Source organism: Ornithodoros turicata, chromosome 7 (genome assembly GCF_037126465.1).
Source record: "Ornithodoros turicata isolate Travis chromosome 7, ASM3712646v1, whole genome shotgun sequence".
Taxonomy (NCBI): Eukaryota; Metazoa; Arthropoda; class Arachnida; order Ixodida; family Argasidae; genus Ornithodoros; species Ornithodoros turicata.
The window spans coordinates 53,764,866-53,781,430 of NC_088207.1; the positions used below are offsets into that span (position 1 = coordinate 53,764,866).

General features: G+C 46.4%; 1 long non-coding RNA gene across 1 annotated transcript; it reads right to left on the reverse strand.

Annotated features, from left to right (window-relative positions):
* Positions 1-3,651: 3,651 nt before the first annotated feature.
* Positions 3,652-10,889, reverse strand: LOC135400103 (uncharacterized). The gene is made up of 3 exons (XR_010424520.1): positions 10,779-10,889; positions 7,222-7,403; positions 3,652-3,741 (listed from the first exon to the last, which is right to left on the reverse strand). It is a non-coding gene; the product is annotated as an uncharacterized LOC135400103 (long non-coding RNA).
* Positions 10,890-16,565: the final 5,676 nt, after the last annotated feature.

The following is a 16,565-nucleotide window of genomic DNA, read 5'->3' on the forward strand; positions in this document are numbered from 1 at the left end:
CACACCGATGCCCCCGCTGCCGCTCCCGGTGTCTGCGTGTCGCCTGCTAATACGGCGTCTCTGCGGCTACGGCACCCGCCACTTTCTTGTAGACGCTATCCAACCTCATGCATTCCAGCATTCCATCGACCCTCACTGACCTTGTGTCATCGGCTGCCGCTGTACCCACGAAGAAGAGTCCCTTTACATCGTCTTCGACTGAACGTTTCCCTCACACGTTCACTCCTGTTCAAAATGGGCCGCGTGCCATGTCCCACTTGCCTCTGCTGCGCCGTAGAAGGCGATATCTCCCATCAGCTCCCCCAGTGTCAGCGTCACCACCATCATTGGGCCGTGCCCTGGCAGCGCCTCTCAGAGCTTCTGTACATGGACGTTTCCCTCGCAACACTCATTGGCCACGTGCAGCGAGCTCCTTTCGCCCTTAGTCCTAACCTCCCCTCCCCCTCCCGGTTTCGATCACATCCTTCCCTTGTTGTGAGGAGTGGAACTGTAAGCATGTAAACTGTAAATATTCCACGGAATGAGTGCAGTAGACCTGCGGTGGGAAACGCATATATAAGCGCCCGTCGTACGAGTGTGTGTGAGTGAGCCGTCATGGTGTTTAATAACTTTTCCTACAACACCAAAATTAATTCTGTGTTATCCGCCGATGATTACAGTTTACGCTGACCGAAGCAACTGTAACATTGTTCTTTTAATGCATCAGCATTAGAAGTATCAAATTCGAAAAAGCTGTATGTGTGTGTGTGTGTTCGTATATGGGATGGCGAAGCCTCACGGAGGTACAGGTATCAGAGGACATGTAAAGGGGATATAAGAGGGTAAATGTAAATGGAGGCAAATGATTTGAAACTGAAGAGTCGAATGTAATTAAGAGTAAGAGGTAAGAGCAATTCAAGGCAACTACATGTAATTAAAGGTAATTAAAGCAAAAAGTTGAGTTTAATGGCACATCATAAAAGCAGCACAGGAGACGCATACACCGAAGAACTTCACAGGACAACTGCTTACTTGCAACTAAAGACGTTTACTAAGACAAAAGTTATTAAAAAGGAAGGAAAGTTCATTGGAATGTGCTACGTCATACACAAGCATCCGAACTTGGATGAGCTCTCCCAACTACAGCAGTCAGGCAGCTTCTTGCTCACGTGGACTTTTAAAGGAGCCTCGTTGCAATACTAAGTCAATTGATGGGAACTTACGCACGTGTCCTACCCTGCGCATTCATTACATATGCTTCCTGTATTTCTCCGGCCATTTTCCACATATTTTCGAACAAGGGGGGCGGGATATGTTTATTAAAGATTCGAACAAGGGGATGTACGAGGGGTGTTCAAGTCAAATTGGGACTTTCTGTCTCCTGAGTGTACAAATGGCTCGCGCTAGACTCCCGAGCGAGCGAGAATGCGAGCTAGACTCCCGCCCCCCCCCCTCTCTCTCACAAAATTGCTTGGTCCCTGGCCACATCCAGCACAGCACCCCTCTACCCTCAAGGGGGCAGAGCGGTTCTGCCTTCACCTTTCTGCGCGCCACAGGACTTCGATCCTTATTGTGAAGGGGCTCATTATTTCATTCCCCGCAATCACCTCCAGCAATGGGGTAGAATATCGCGTCCGGCGATGAAAATCCCCACCCGAAATAAAGTTGTTGTTGTTGTTTAGGCTCGCGCTACTTGTCTTCCGTCATTTTCACACGCGACAGGCCTCCGCGCTCACCACCTGGTGGTCCAAAGTTTGTGCAAGGCAGAAGACACGTGCCGGACAACATGGCCGACAACAAGATGAGCGCGCACATCGAACAGCGAATTGTCATGAAGTTTCTCGTGAATGAAGGCGTAAAATCATCTGAAATTCGCAGAAGACTTCAGGCTCAGTATGGCCACGATATACTTAGCTGCAGCAAAGCGATTGAGCAGGACGATCCTGGCCAGGACGGCTCACAGCCCAGTGTCAGAGTTCTTGAGAACATCCAACTTGTGGAGCGCCTGATCCTGAAGGAACTGGCTCGAAAGACGCACCTTTCTGTGGAAACGTTGAACACCAGCATGAACATCCAGTGTCGGAAAGTTAGTCCCCGTTGGGTCCCGAGGCAGCTCTCCGTGTTTGATCGGCAGAGAAGACTGGAAATCTCCCAAGAGGAAAGGTACCGTTTCGGCACTCAAGGACAGCCGTTCCTTGATCGGACCATCACGTGCGATGAGACCTGGGTGCGCCATTCCATTCCTGAGTCTAAACGTGCGTCAAAACATTGGAAGCATCCGGGCTCGCCAGCGCCATCAATAGTGCATATTACTGCCTGGTTCTCAGGGATGTGCATAAGGCGCTGAAGCAAAAGCGGCCGGGCCTCATCAGCAAAAGAGTCCTCCTCCTACAGGACAATGCACGCCCGCATACCGCGCATCTCACGACACGCACCTTACAGGAACTTGAAAAATAAAACTAATTTCTCGCCTGTAAGTTCATTTTACTTTTGCGAAAAATGTCCCAGTTTGACTTGAACGTAGGTCGTTTTGTCTACGTATTTGCGAAGAAGGGGATGCATTTGCATTGTCTACAGTGATGTGCTCGATGGCCTGCAGGTGTGCTGTTTATTACAGCGTAGGCCTGCTCTTTAAGTCTAGTATACAGACACGCTACCTATTATACCCCACATCGCAAGTGTAGTAGAGTCTAAAGGCGATGAATGTAAGATATAAGTAATTAAGAGTAATATTAAATGAAATTACATTAGCGTAGGTAACCGCAAGTTACAGGATGTAATTAAATCTATTAAAGGTAATTAACGGCAGTTAAAAAGGGAATGCGGAGTAATTCAAGCAACTAAATGTAAATAATGGAAATTAAATGAAATTCAAGTTTACCACAGGTAATTAAGGAGTGACTACAGGGTAATTGAATGTCGTTGAGGATAATGAAAGGTTAATTAAATGGACTTACATATCGTAATTGAAAGTGTCATTCTTTTCTTCCGCCGTAGTCATTTGGAATGACCACCCAGAACACATAGCCCCTACTCACTACTCACGACCGCCAGTCGTTTCTGAACATCATACGCCCGTCAAACTGATTTTTTTAATTCTTAGATTACTTGCAAAGTGCATTGAGTATGTTCGTGTTTCCTCTGTGGTGTACTTACTAACTCTTTTTGTGTTGTAGCCCTCTTTTCTTTTTTCCTCCTAATTGCAAAATCTTCAATGTATTTTACTTGTATTTTATATGTTCACTGTAATTGTTCCACTGTACTGCAATTGCAACTATGTTTCTTCCACCCCCATGTAATGGGGTAACATGAATAAATAAATAAATAAATAACAAATTATGATATTGTTGGAGGGCAAGGCTGAGCTCCGTTCTTGTCAAGAAGAATTGAAAGGGTGTTCCGATGTCAAAGAAAGAAAGCAAAAATAAATATATACAGCAATATTCTGAATTTCACAGCTCTCGACCAGCACAAATGCGGCGCGTATAGTTGGGGCAGCCAATGTCCTCTGCGTTGGTAGCCAGGGTGGCGCGTGGCGCCTCCCGCCGCAGCACTCCGCATTTTTCGCGAGGGCCTCCGCCCACTGCGCTCGGCGCGAGCTGGCACACGCAGAACCCTTTATATTGCAGGCACTGGGCGCACATGTACCCGTGCATGAAACAGAACGTTACGCTCAGTATTTAAGACCCCTTTATTCGGAATTCTCGAATTCTGCGGTCGAATCATCTTGACTGCACGTGACGAGCTCGACGCACGAGGTCTCTGCAATGGAAAACAAGTCGAGTATGAATATTTGTCGTCCTTCTTATTAGCGCAAAGAGAGCCCAGTTTGTTGTTTCAAAACTGAATGGTGAAGAGAACCTGTACTCAGCTTCCACAGTACCGGCCTGTACCGGCCTCCACAGTAAAACGTTGGATGACCTGTAATGTGGCGAAAGGCCACATTGCTTTACTTTGATTGCGTTAGGCTATGTATAATTGTGTCTGATGCGCTGTCTTTAACGAAGGCATTCACCTGTTCCTACAGACTCCGAAACACGTGTTTATGTTGCGGGATGTTTGGGCAAATATTTAAGCACAGCATGAACTGGGCGCACCTATAGATATAGCTGGAGGAAACATGACATCGCGAAGCGATTTTTGGAGAACATGAGCGAATGATAGCCCCAAAGTCGCACCCAGTGAAGCGCGACGGTTTGGGCCTTTAGGGGCGCGTTTTCTTGTTTGGTTATGAATTCCGTGCATTTTCACTTCTATGTGTATTGGCACGAGGATACTTGTGGGCTCTCTCTTCGAATCTGAAACGATAACCATACCATTCGAGGTAATGGTTGGCGCTCAGGGTGCTATGCGGTGAAGTTCTGTGTTTAGAGTGTAGTCTGCTTCCACCAGGATACCAGGACTTGCCCAAAAATTGTGACTCGAAGTTTATTGGCTCAAGGAAATTCTCGCCGATCTTAGCAATGACCTGTCTACAGCCTAACTTCCGACCGCCATCATTTCATTATCTCATCTCATCCTGGCTACAGTAGTGACGTTGCCCACATGGGTGAGGTCACATCGGCAAGTCAAAATCGCCACCGTCGCCGCATGAAACACGTGACCCATTTTTGGTCATCTTCTTTTGTTGGGCTAATCTCCTTTCCTCATCCATGTTGGAGTCATGTGGAAAAGCACACCTTCGACCCCAAGCTTGCGTTTGCCATTATTCCGAGTGCAACCAATAGGGTCACAGCATTTACAAACCGGGAAAGGAGGAAGCGAGAAGTATATGCTGATAGGTGGCTTACTTCCATGGTGTACTCCTTCAATGTTTGAAACAGTTTTAACCGTCCTGACCACAGTGGTGGCAGTGCCCGTATGGGTGTTGGAACACAAAAGAACGACAACCGTTCAGAAGACATGCAAGTGCCCAACTGAATGTTCAATGATCGTGCTAGGCATGCGCACGAGATGAAATGAAATGAAACGAAATGTGTCGCAAAAGAGTGATGATGCTGATAGCAGCTCTGTTACATGGGTGAGGGCACACCGGCAACTCAGAATCGTCACCCCTACCGTCGTCTGAAACATGTGACCCTTGGAAATTGATGTTCTGAGACTGGAACACAGAAGAAATGACAGCACAACGCACAAGCCACAACTGCCTCAGAACAATGAAAGAGAGAAGTCACTGAAAAGGTTAGCCAGCTGCAGAACAAAGCCTGGCTACAACAAGAGTCACTAAATAGGGGCCAGAGTAGCGGCGCCGAGCCACGCCGGGGAGCGAACACGCCATTTTGGGTCCGGCGCGGCCGCGTTGCCTAGCAATGGGACGCCAATCTCCCCCTTCTCCGCCGTAGAACAGCGCGCAGTCGAGCCAGCCCGCAACCGAGCAAACCGGATTTGTATGAAGGGGACTCAACATGGACGGTGCGTTCTTGGGAGGAGAAACCACGTGACACGATCGGCCCAATCGCGGACATCGAATGGCGGCTCCGGCACGTAAAAGAAATGCGGTACTCTGTACCCCTATTCAGTGACTCTAGCTTCAGCTGGCTAAACTTTTCAGTGAGTTCCCTCTTTCACTAGACCCTTGTTTGGGCATCTTCTTTTGTTGGACTAACCTCCTTTCTTTATCGATGTTGGAGATATGTGGGAAAGCAGTGGTCGACCCCAAGATTGTGTTTTCCATTATTCCGAGTCCAACGAATGGGATCACAGCATTTACAAACCGGGAAAAAAGGAAGCGGGAAGGATACGCGGATAGTTGACTTACTTCCATAAAAAGATGTCTAAGAAGCAAGCGAGCTTGTGAAGCCATCGACTTTGGCTTACTTCGCTCAACCCCTACAAAGAAGCTGATGCATAATGTAAAACCCCGAGTTGTTGTGTCGTGTTCCCTAGTCTCGGGGTTTTACATTATACTTCCATGGCGTGCTTTTCCAATGCCGGATAACCTTGGATATCGCATGACACGGCAAATCGTAGAAAACGCGACGACAGGGGAAAAGGTCCATCAAGTGCGAAAATCTCAATGCACGAAAACACAAGCGAACAGAGAGCCTCACAGAGTGTCGAAGAGTCCCGAGGGCAGATCAAAAGGGTTCTACGGTACATATAAATGCATGCTTCGCACGTTGTGACATATTTCGCACGAAAGTGCATGAAAAGTGCATATTTTGTAATATTTTCAGGTGCCACAGCTTACTTCTGTTTTCATGGTTTTCCTGGATTCGGGTCGGCGTTCGATCGTCTTCCGCGAAAATTCTAGTCGGAATCAATAGTTTCCATATTTCGGTGGGGTGAGGTGCGGTGTTCAGCCCTTACCATGTGGGCTCCATACTCCACGTCTACTGCGTTTGTGACCGATGGGCCGTAGTACTACCTTCGCCACATGAGCGTCATGGAGACGGGCGTCGTTCGCATTTTAATCGGCATGATGCAGTGCCTAACGCAAAGCAACACAATGTCCACAACACAACACCACAACACAACACAACACGATGTCCATGGCCACCCTCCTTGGTCCCGTCCCTAGGCCTACTCAGCTGGTCGTCACACACAGTCCTGCTCCGTTTCCTGAAAGACTCGGGCCTTGCGTCTGCCCTCTAACTGGACTTTCTTGCGTCATATCGTTCCTGTGCTGCACTAACTGTTTCTCTTTCTTTTTTCTTACTTTTTCATTCCCTTTTCTTTCATTCGAGTTTCTTTCTTTCTTTTTTTTTTTTGAGTAGCAAGCCGGCATTAGCCTGTCTGACATTTCCATTTCTCTTTCTTTTCATCCCATTAAACGTATCCCCCACCCGCACCCCTAACGCAAAGCCATGACGAAACAAGCCTGAGAATGGGCAACATGAAAAAGACGAACATACGTGTACGTTGGCGTTTTTTATGTTGTCCATGCTTGTTCCGTCATGGGTTTCGTCCACCAGCTGCAGCCTGCATTTACACTATCTTTTCAGTCAGTAACGTAAAGCTTTCACCTCCATGATTTATATCTGTGGTGCAAGTATTCTTTGTTGTGTGCTGTAGAGCGAAGGCGGCTATATTTTACCGTGTTATCCCTAATAAAATACTTAAAAAAAACTTTAGAAAAGGCATTGGGTGCATTGCCTACGTACCAAGAACAAGGAAAGACATTGCATATATTGATAATTTTTAATGCATATTTCGAAGATTTTCAGTGCATAGTTGCATGCATATTTCGAGAGTTTTTAGTGCACATATATATATAGGCGCTCTAATGATCAGATAACTTACAGTGGCGATGTGCCATTAGCCCAGGCATAGGCTCGTGCACTGAGCCTCACTGTCAAACATGTTCGTGGTGGTTTCTCCATGGCCACTCACGCCTTCTTCTGTGCACGCTCCGTCCTTAAAAGTCCACTTGTGATCCGAAGCGTCTCCACGATAATGGGTAAGAGCCGGTTCGCTGCAACGCGCTGCATGGAGAGAAGACGAGCACACACATTTATCGGTTTCTCTGTCGTGGGAATTTCATTTACTCTGACTAAAAATGAGACGACATCGAAGTGCCGTGCGCAACTTGACGAAAGAAAGACGAAAAAATAATCGCGTTTTCCTCTCTTGTGCGCCAAGTTTTATTTCAAGTTGTTATTTTTAATTTTAGCTGTGTTGATTTCTCTTATTTTATCGCTTAAACGTAAGCAACATTTCATAGTAAAAGGAAGGGCATTCTCGTATCAAAATCCGAATCGCCGTTTACATGATAACGCATGAGTGGGCAAGGCCATATATCGGTAATGGCTGTGATGGGCAGATTCCCCAAAATTGTTGTCGCGGAATCGGGCAATTTTGTCCTTTTTGCGGCATTTCTCTCATGTTCTAAGGAGACCCGGGGAGCCAGACCCGCGTCGCCAGAGCCAAAGTGGCTAAAATTGTGGCCTATACGTGGTTCCATTTGCTCGGAGAAGGGTTGTGTACAAAAGAAGTGTTATTCTCAACCTGGATGGGACAAGCACTTAGACGGAGTAAATTGGTCCCAGCCGTTACTGATGGCTTATGCCGTCTCCACCTATCACAGGGTCTTGGTGGGGTCGAACGGATTTTTGTTCTGAAAACGGCTTTGTTATCTGGTGACCGAAGAGATCAGATGTTCTCATTGGAGCAACTTCGTAGCTTTTATAATTAAAAAGTTAATTATTGAAAGTTAACTAAGACATTGCCTTAGGAGTCTGTTAATGCCCCCCTAGGGAGTGCCCTCCAGCATATGCTATATTGCAATTGATTTCATCTCGGAAAAAGTGATTGATATATTTTTAAAAAATCTGTTCACACTTAGCGTGGACACCCTGTATAAAAAGGCTGTATAAACGCTCTATATATAAATAACGCATGTAGCGGCGTCCCTTTGGACATCCGTAACTAGTTAAGAGCCAATGTCTGCTGTGGGCCTTAGGGGTTTCCTCCTCCTCCGTTGTTTACCAGTTGTGTCCCTCCGCTTCTGTGATCAATTAAAGTGCATTGTAGCAAGTGTGTGTTAGGCGCCAGATGTATGCGGCGTCGGCGACTGACAAAGACGTTAAAACCTTGCGACACGGAATAAAACTCTTGAGGACCCCTGTTTAGGGACAGTCCGTCAAATATGTGACCAGAAGTCGGACGTCTCAGCACCAGCTCCCCAAAATTATATTTAAAAACAGTTATCTCATCCGCAATTGTTCATCAATACTATTAGTGAAGTGAAGTGAAGTGTGTGCAGTGATCATCGAATTGGACTTTGTCTGCCAGCCACACCAAGAGGATTTGACTAAGACTTTGATTCTACTTCCTTCCTATACGTGCCCGAACTCTAAACGACCAATTATTTCGACCTAACTGTTGTCTGTTTTCCCTTTGTACAAATTTTATCAAGCTGTTGATATTATTGCTTAATTCTAGTTAGAAATTGTTGCGTTCATTAAATTAGTTGTTGTTAACGTTACTAGCATCTCTCCTTTGTCTCATTGTGTGGCGCATGGGGATGGTGGTGGTGATAGTGAAAGGGCTTGTCGTTGTCGGCCTCACGTATGTGGGCAACGTCACGACTGACGCCCTGGGGGAATGTCCGTCCTGGGCCGACTTCTAAGGGAACTGTGCCGACATATGTCTGAAAGCGTCTGAGGAAAACCGAGGATAAACCCCAGACAGCACAGCCGGTACCGGGGCTCATGGGGACGTGTGCCGTTTGACATAAGGCAGCCCAACCACTCTTCTTCATTGATTTGTCCGGAACGGTGTTGCTAAGTATCCGCTGTGCGGCCGGAAAACTTTTGCCGGTGAATTCGTCTCACCTTTATCCAGAGGTTAAGGACGGGCGATATTTCACCTGGTGCGATCGCGAGTAGGTCCCAGTGGTAGAGCATCCCGGAAACGCACCAGGTTTCCGTGAAAATTGTACTTAAAGTAAGGTACACAGTGCCTGCTGTCAATGATACTTGAAGTACACTACAAAGTACCGCATCTTAAATACACTTAAAGTAAAGTACAAACTATTGGGAATTGTACTTTAAAATACCCGCAGAGTTGGGTTGCTGAAAGCTCCAAGGTTTATCTTATTTTACTAATTTACTAACTACCCACCAAGTACATTGCAGGAGAATTCTATAGTCCATTTGGTGCATCTTGAAGAGGAAAAACCATGAATGTGTGTTGCGAATTTTTGTGCTTGCGAATGTGTCGCTTACATGTAAGCATCACATCGTCATCCCATTTATGTGTGTGTGTGTGTGTGTGTGTGTGTGTGTGTGTGTGTGTGTGTGTGTGTGTGTGCTACATGTAAGATTTTTTTGCAAATGCTAGTTCTGAAGCCCGAGTGGTTACGCTTGCCCACGAGTGTGAACCGTAACGGACGGCATAATTTCCGTTTACAGCTGCTCAGGCAACCAGCTGTTGGAAGATATTCTTTGGCTCCAGTAATGTACCGTAGAACGTGAAAAAAAAACAATGTGCAAGTTTCCGGCGATAACGATTTACAAGTAAAGAGAAAACGGTTGAGAGCCGTTGAGCTCAGTAATGTATAGAAGAAGCTCTTGATTTGGATGGGCACGTCAAGATCCATCGCAGTCTCTGAGAGTCTAAATTCGCAGTCGCAGTCAGAGTCTAAACATAACATAACTCGCTAGTCGTTTCCCGCATTCTTCGCTGTTTTCGTTTAAGCTGCTCCTGTGATAGCATCTCTTTCTTTCTCGTTTCTTCCTCATGTCCACACACCGACACCGCCGTGAGGGGCTTTCTCAGAGGGGCTATCACGGCTGGGAACGACACAAAACTCCATACACGGAAATGGCCTTCCATCCTTCACCTTTTTGTCTCGGTCTAGGACGATAGCAAAGTGGGGATAGTAAACATTGCTTCCAGCAACACCGTGTGTCGGAGATTTTTCCGCACGTCGAGTGAACCCAGGATGGAAAAAAGTTATCCAGGGTCCTACCATGCTGTACGTGCAGCGGGTCTCCACATCAATAGACTGACACGCCTTAAGTGTAAGTCTGCTCTAATTACCTTCACGTTCCTGCGTGCTGTGAAGTAGCACGAGGAGTTGGGTATTTGTCAAACGCAGAGCTACTGGGTGTCATAGTGGTAGTTTCTTCTGTTTCCACAGACCCGGGAAGACAAATAAAATGGTTCATTTCTTTTCTTGCTTAGCGTGTTTCACTGCATAACTATAGCTAAGCCAACTAGCTATCGAACTAGCTTAACGTGCGCCTTCTTTCAGTCTTCCAGCGACGGCCCTGTCTTAGAATATATCTTTATCTCTGGTATCTTATTCTATAAAGCAAGCCTATACTAGACATAGACAGAAGACATGTACTCACAACTACTTCCGTGTGCGAGGACAGCGCACACAAGGAGCAGAAAAGCGAAGAGAAAGATCTTTGCTTGCATGGCTGAGACGACTGGATACCTTCGATGAAGAACGGGGATACTGACCGGTTTTCCACCGGGTTTTATACGATGGACAACAGCGGAAATGTTAAAGGTACGATAACGAAATGTTTCGCTAATGAGAGTGATGTACAATTGTGTTTTAAAGGCTTCTCGGAACTATATGCCTGAACATGTCAAATTAATTTCCAATTGGCATGCTTCGTTTCCTCTAAGCAACAAGATTTCTGATTAACGAAAAATGTCACTGTAGTTTTAGGGTGATGAGTTCGTGGAAGCTCCGGTTATTAACGTCTACCAGTAGTCTATCAACATTGCGCATAACGGTAGATCACTGTTTTTTTTAGATCGTACGCGCAATACCTTAGGCCTCTATGAACGTTATTAGCCGAAAAGGTCGATCATTCTGTCGGGTAAACTATTAAATTGAGCTTTACCTCAACCAATTACCATGGCCACTTCCTGAACCAATTAGTCTGCTGGTCACTTCCCAGACTAATATTGCTGTTACTCTAATTGAACGCATTTAAACAAATTATCCGTACAAAAGCGTTTGATTTTAAGTCCACGTGAAGTAGGAATGATTGACAGCAAGGCTGACACCAACTGCAGTTGAAGCCAACCTTTACTGTTTTCATCCTGTTTCAAATGTCACAGACTTGTATTAAACACACAAAACTAATTTAGGCTCTGCATGAATGCCGTGAAACCGCGAAATCGTATGGGTTAAATCAAAAACGACAAATGAGTTGCAAAAAATGAACATAAACTCCTGCATTTTTTGTTTTAGTTTGTGCGTATATACGAGCACTACACATTCTTCTAGTAGAGATAGTGCTTATACTAAGCCTTATCTATGCTGTTGTACTCTAGAACGAGCTCCAGCCGCTGCAAGTAGAAATTTCTGTTGCAAAGATATCGTGGTTACCATAAAAAGTTGTTAGTCATCTGTTGTTTTATTTAGTTAAATTTGTAATGTTGAACCGCGTGGCCCGAAAACCATCCGAATTCTTTCCGAAGCGAATGTGGGATTTAACGTTTTTTTTTTTTTTGTTTGTTTTGGGTAGCAGAATTCCAGGCCGGTTTTGCCCATATATCGCCAAGCTAGATTTCTCTACGAAAAGGAAGGTCACGCGAACCGAAAAAGTAGTTAGCCTCCAATGGCTATTCAGGCGAAATGAGAACCAGCCATAATGACGTAGCAATAGACCTCTACCCGACAGACGTCATCATGACGTTGGTAGACGGACTGAAACCGAAACAAATCGGGAGGGGAGGGCTGGGCTCCACGAATGGGCACTTGTTCGCTGACTCCCATTGAAAGAAAAGTGGGATCGAAGGTCGCCTCCCTTTGAGGGACCATCGTAATCCCCTCAAGACCGTGGCTTTCGGGTGCTACATTGTTCACCCGTATCTTCGAGTGTAGTTCAACTCAACCAAATTAGTGGCGCTGTCGAACACTATGACGTCATTTGTCATGTTTGTATGTCATTTGTTTACAGACAGGGAGAGGTCTATTGGGTCGACCGTTGACATGTGTGCGATTTCTACCCTTATGAAAACAGGGATTATCTCATTGAGCTAGATGGTTGAAAGGCGATGTGCCCCAAGGTCAGAACTCTTTGGCTGAACTAGGGCTTGCAGTTCGGTGCATACCGTAAGGCGATGCACGGGGAAAAAATCCGGTCCCGATTTGGGTTCGGGCACTTTTTCGTGCCATGCGGTTCAGCCTTGATGGGTCGTTTAATTATTTCTCGTTTTGATTGATTCAACAACAACAACTAAACTTTGACAACAACTTTGATTGATTCGTTAAGTATTGTTTCACTGTGATTCTAGTCCCCTACTGTTTGTTTGATGTTAGCATAATATTTATCTCGTTGAATAATGTAAATTGTTTACTCTACTTCTCCATGCTTTCTCAATTTATCTATTCTGTTGCGCTCTTCAGCTGATAGAGTCGCATAATGCGAGCAGAGAATAATTATTTCCTTACATCTATTTGTGGTAATTGTTCAATTAGAATAATAAAAAAATATCGCCTCTGTGTAAGAGCAAGCTTGGCAATGTTTCTTCATTCCTTCACGGCATTCGGCCTTGGGAAAAGCGTCGGTTTGGGTGTACAGAGAGAGAGTGTCCCCCGCCCGTTTCGAGGAAAGAAGGAAAACACACACACACATAAATGGGATGATGATGTGGTGGGTCATTCACCGCTGTTATCGCGGTACACTGCCCCATTGGTCTTGCGGAAGGGATGAAAAAGAGATGATGATAGAAAGGTGTCCTATTAGAGAAAAGAAGAAAGGAGGATAACGTATGTTTTAAAGAGCGGGAAATCAGCTTACATGGAGCTCACCTTGATTCGTCGTTCTCTCGTTCATATCTTCTGTCTTACTGTGGATTTGTGTGGCTCCAATGGATTCCCCAAAAAAGTAAGCTCTATGGTATCTGGTAGTATGGTATGGTTTGTTAATAGCAGTCAGAATAATCGCCTAAATTGTACCATAATTTGTTAATTGAATCCCCAAACCTTTGATAAATGATCCACAAACTATATACTGTGGATCAGACTGTTAAATCATCCAAATCATCCAATCAGACCAAACTGCTAAATCAGATATTTATTTCGTGCGAGCCAAAAGTGACACACTACATATTTTCATCAACTTACCCCACCCTATGGATAAGTTGAGGACATCAAACAATTAATGCCCGGTTTAAATATTGTCTTTTGTTTGGGCCAGCCGAAAGGTCAGGCACGAGTAATGGGCATGGAAACACAGGGCAATGACACAGCATCATAACGGTGAGGTCATATTTTATTACCCGAGGAGCAGAAGTGAGCAAATTGGAAATCAATGCTCGCGAAAGTTACATGGGACAAAAAAAAGGCCCCTCTTACCTCAACCACATCTGCAAAACAGCGTCTGACGTCTTTCTAAAAAGCCACGTGCAGAACAACATCAACACGCTACTTCAAAGCCTATACAACAACTTTGTTCACCCTGGTGTCACAGACGAGAAAAAAATCATTGCTAAGACAATGCCACTCGAAAACCCAAACTGTCCTCAACTTGCCCCCGTCTTCAAGTAGCCCCCCTTTACCCTACCCATGGTTCAGGTGGTGGCAAATCAAAGGAGGGGGAGGGGAGGGGCGATCGCCCCCAAACGTTATGTTACACATTAGTTTTCCTTCTCTCTCCTCCCCAATTACAGTGTGCACGCCGACACTACCGCCGAGTGTCCACGACAGTACCGCCAAGGATCTTCGTCGCAATGCGCTGCATGCATGGAGAGCAGGCGCTCACGCGGATATATCAGGCTGTCTGTTGTAGAAACTTCAACCACGCTTGCTCGTCGCGAGACAAAAGGGGCACAAATAGCTAACTGAAATACGGCAGTCGTCGACATCATCCGGCTCCTCGTGTGCATTTGTTATCGCGGAGGCGAATATTGAGAGAGCGGTGCGGCTGTCTCACGTCACCTCTGCAACGGCCGCTGAACTTTATGGAGTCCTCTTGGCAATAAGTTTCATCAACTCACAATCTTCGGTTGCTCGCTGGACCATCTATAGCGACTCAAAATGTGCGTTACAGACCCTAGCTACCATATTTACTACGGGATCTCTGGCGACAGCAGCACAAGATGTCTTACACGCACACCATGCAGCAGTTTTAAAAGGTCATGACATCCAAATGCAGTGGATCCCTAACCACTGTGGTACTGCAGGTAACGAGGCTGTGGACGCTGCTGCACGCCGGGCTCTTCAACTAAGGCGCGCCCAGGTGTTGCCCATTTATTTCACCAAGGGTGACGCGGGGCGAATGCTGAACGAGTTCAAACAACTAATGTGCAATTCCTCCTGGTTAACAGGATCGGCTCGGGATTCGCTTCTGTACAAGGTCGACCCGGTTACGCTTTCGGGTACCACCTTCCTTTACGCGACAAACGACAATTGTCCTACATATGCTACGGCCCAATGTACCGTACAGCGCACGTCTCCTCTTCAAAATCGGAAAGCGAGACTCTCCGAACTGTAGTGAGTGTGGTGTTGTAGAGGATGTAGAACACACCCTTCTCAGGTGTCAGAAATACGTCGATGCTCGAAGGGCATTAGAGACGAGCCTCTCTCGTGTGGACTCCCGAGCCTTCGACATCACGAAACTGTTAGGTCCTCCTTCGTCCGACAAGGCGCTAAGGGCACTTGAAGACTTTTTGCATGCAACCGGGCTTATGGACATCCTATGACACGGTGAATGTGTGATGTGTCCTGTGTGTGCCCCCGGCGATTCCGCCACTTTACTCTAACTTGGGCGCAGCTCTTGAACTTTTGACCTACATGTTGAACTCCATTATCATCTCTGTTCGTTTCTGGACATCATCCTTTTGTGTTTTCATCATCTCATCATCGGATTGAACTTTCTGTATTAAGTGTACTGGGGTAGCCAGTTTGACTTCGTCGAGACTCACATCCCCATTTTTTTCTTTATTAACATCACATAACATCACATCAGTCGTCGAAAACCCCAGACAGCGGCAGAATTCAAACCACGCACCTCTAGGTGTCACTGCTCGATAGGTATAGGTTGTAGTAACCCCTAAGGAAGGAGAAACGCTCAAGTCGGAGGCCAGGGAACAACTGTTTAGTCACGATGCATCATGGCGGCTCTAACGCTTGAGGAGCGTGCCAGGCAGCAGGTGATGCGTGGGTGGCAGGCACGCTCGTCGTCTTCAGCAGCTACTACTACATTCTTCCCGCCCCACGCTGCGGAAACCGGACGGGAGGTGCCGCCGAGGATAGCGCCGTTGCAGAGAAGCTGGACTGTAGTGCGAAGGACAGGGCGTACCTGGTTGTGCCAATGCGGTAGACGCCAGTGTTCCCTCGCTAAGACGAAGCGGCATGGTAGAATCTATGCTCTGTGGCAGACCTGGAGGAGATGTAAGGGCTGCGGGTGGTTGATGTATAGAGAAATCCTAATCTTCACTTGATCAGGCGACGGAGGCGTTGATCAGGGAGGCGAAGATTCATACATCCCTCCAGCTCCACCTGGTAAATGACTCGCCCCAACTCCTGTCGAACAATACCTTTAACCCGGTGCTGCTTCCTTGTGGGATCTCTAGCCCAAACTGTGTCCGTTGGAAGAAAGGTGCGCGTCGACATCGTAGAACTCTCTGGCTGCGGAGTGTTCATGCGATGTGGCCGCACGAAGTCTAACGTGAATCGGAAGACACTCTTATTCATCAATGCACTGATGCATTGCGGACTGTTGTCCATCACTAGCTGGTGAGGCAATCCTTGGCGCGAAAACACCTCCTCAAAAGTATGCACTGCATCCTTCGCTGCCGTCTTACTGAGCTGGATAACCTCCTGCCACTTACTGTAAGTGTCGACGATTATAAGGAAATACTTACTGCGGAACTCAGCGAAATCAGCATTCAACCTGTACCATGGCGTTTCGGGGCATTCCCATCGGTGAAGTGGAACTGAGTCCTTGTTGTCTGCTACGGATGCACAGGTGTCTCACCTGATCTGGTTGTCAAATTCAACATCTTGCCCCTGTGCAAGTCGCGAGAGATTGTCAGCATTCCCAAAATACTGCGTTGACTTGTACTCGATGTGCTTGGTATAACCCATGAAAATCAAAGCCCATCGTTGCAACCGGTTAGCAGCAGTTACGGGTATACCTTTCTTTGAACCAAATATCGCCGTAAGCGGT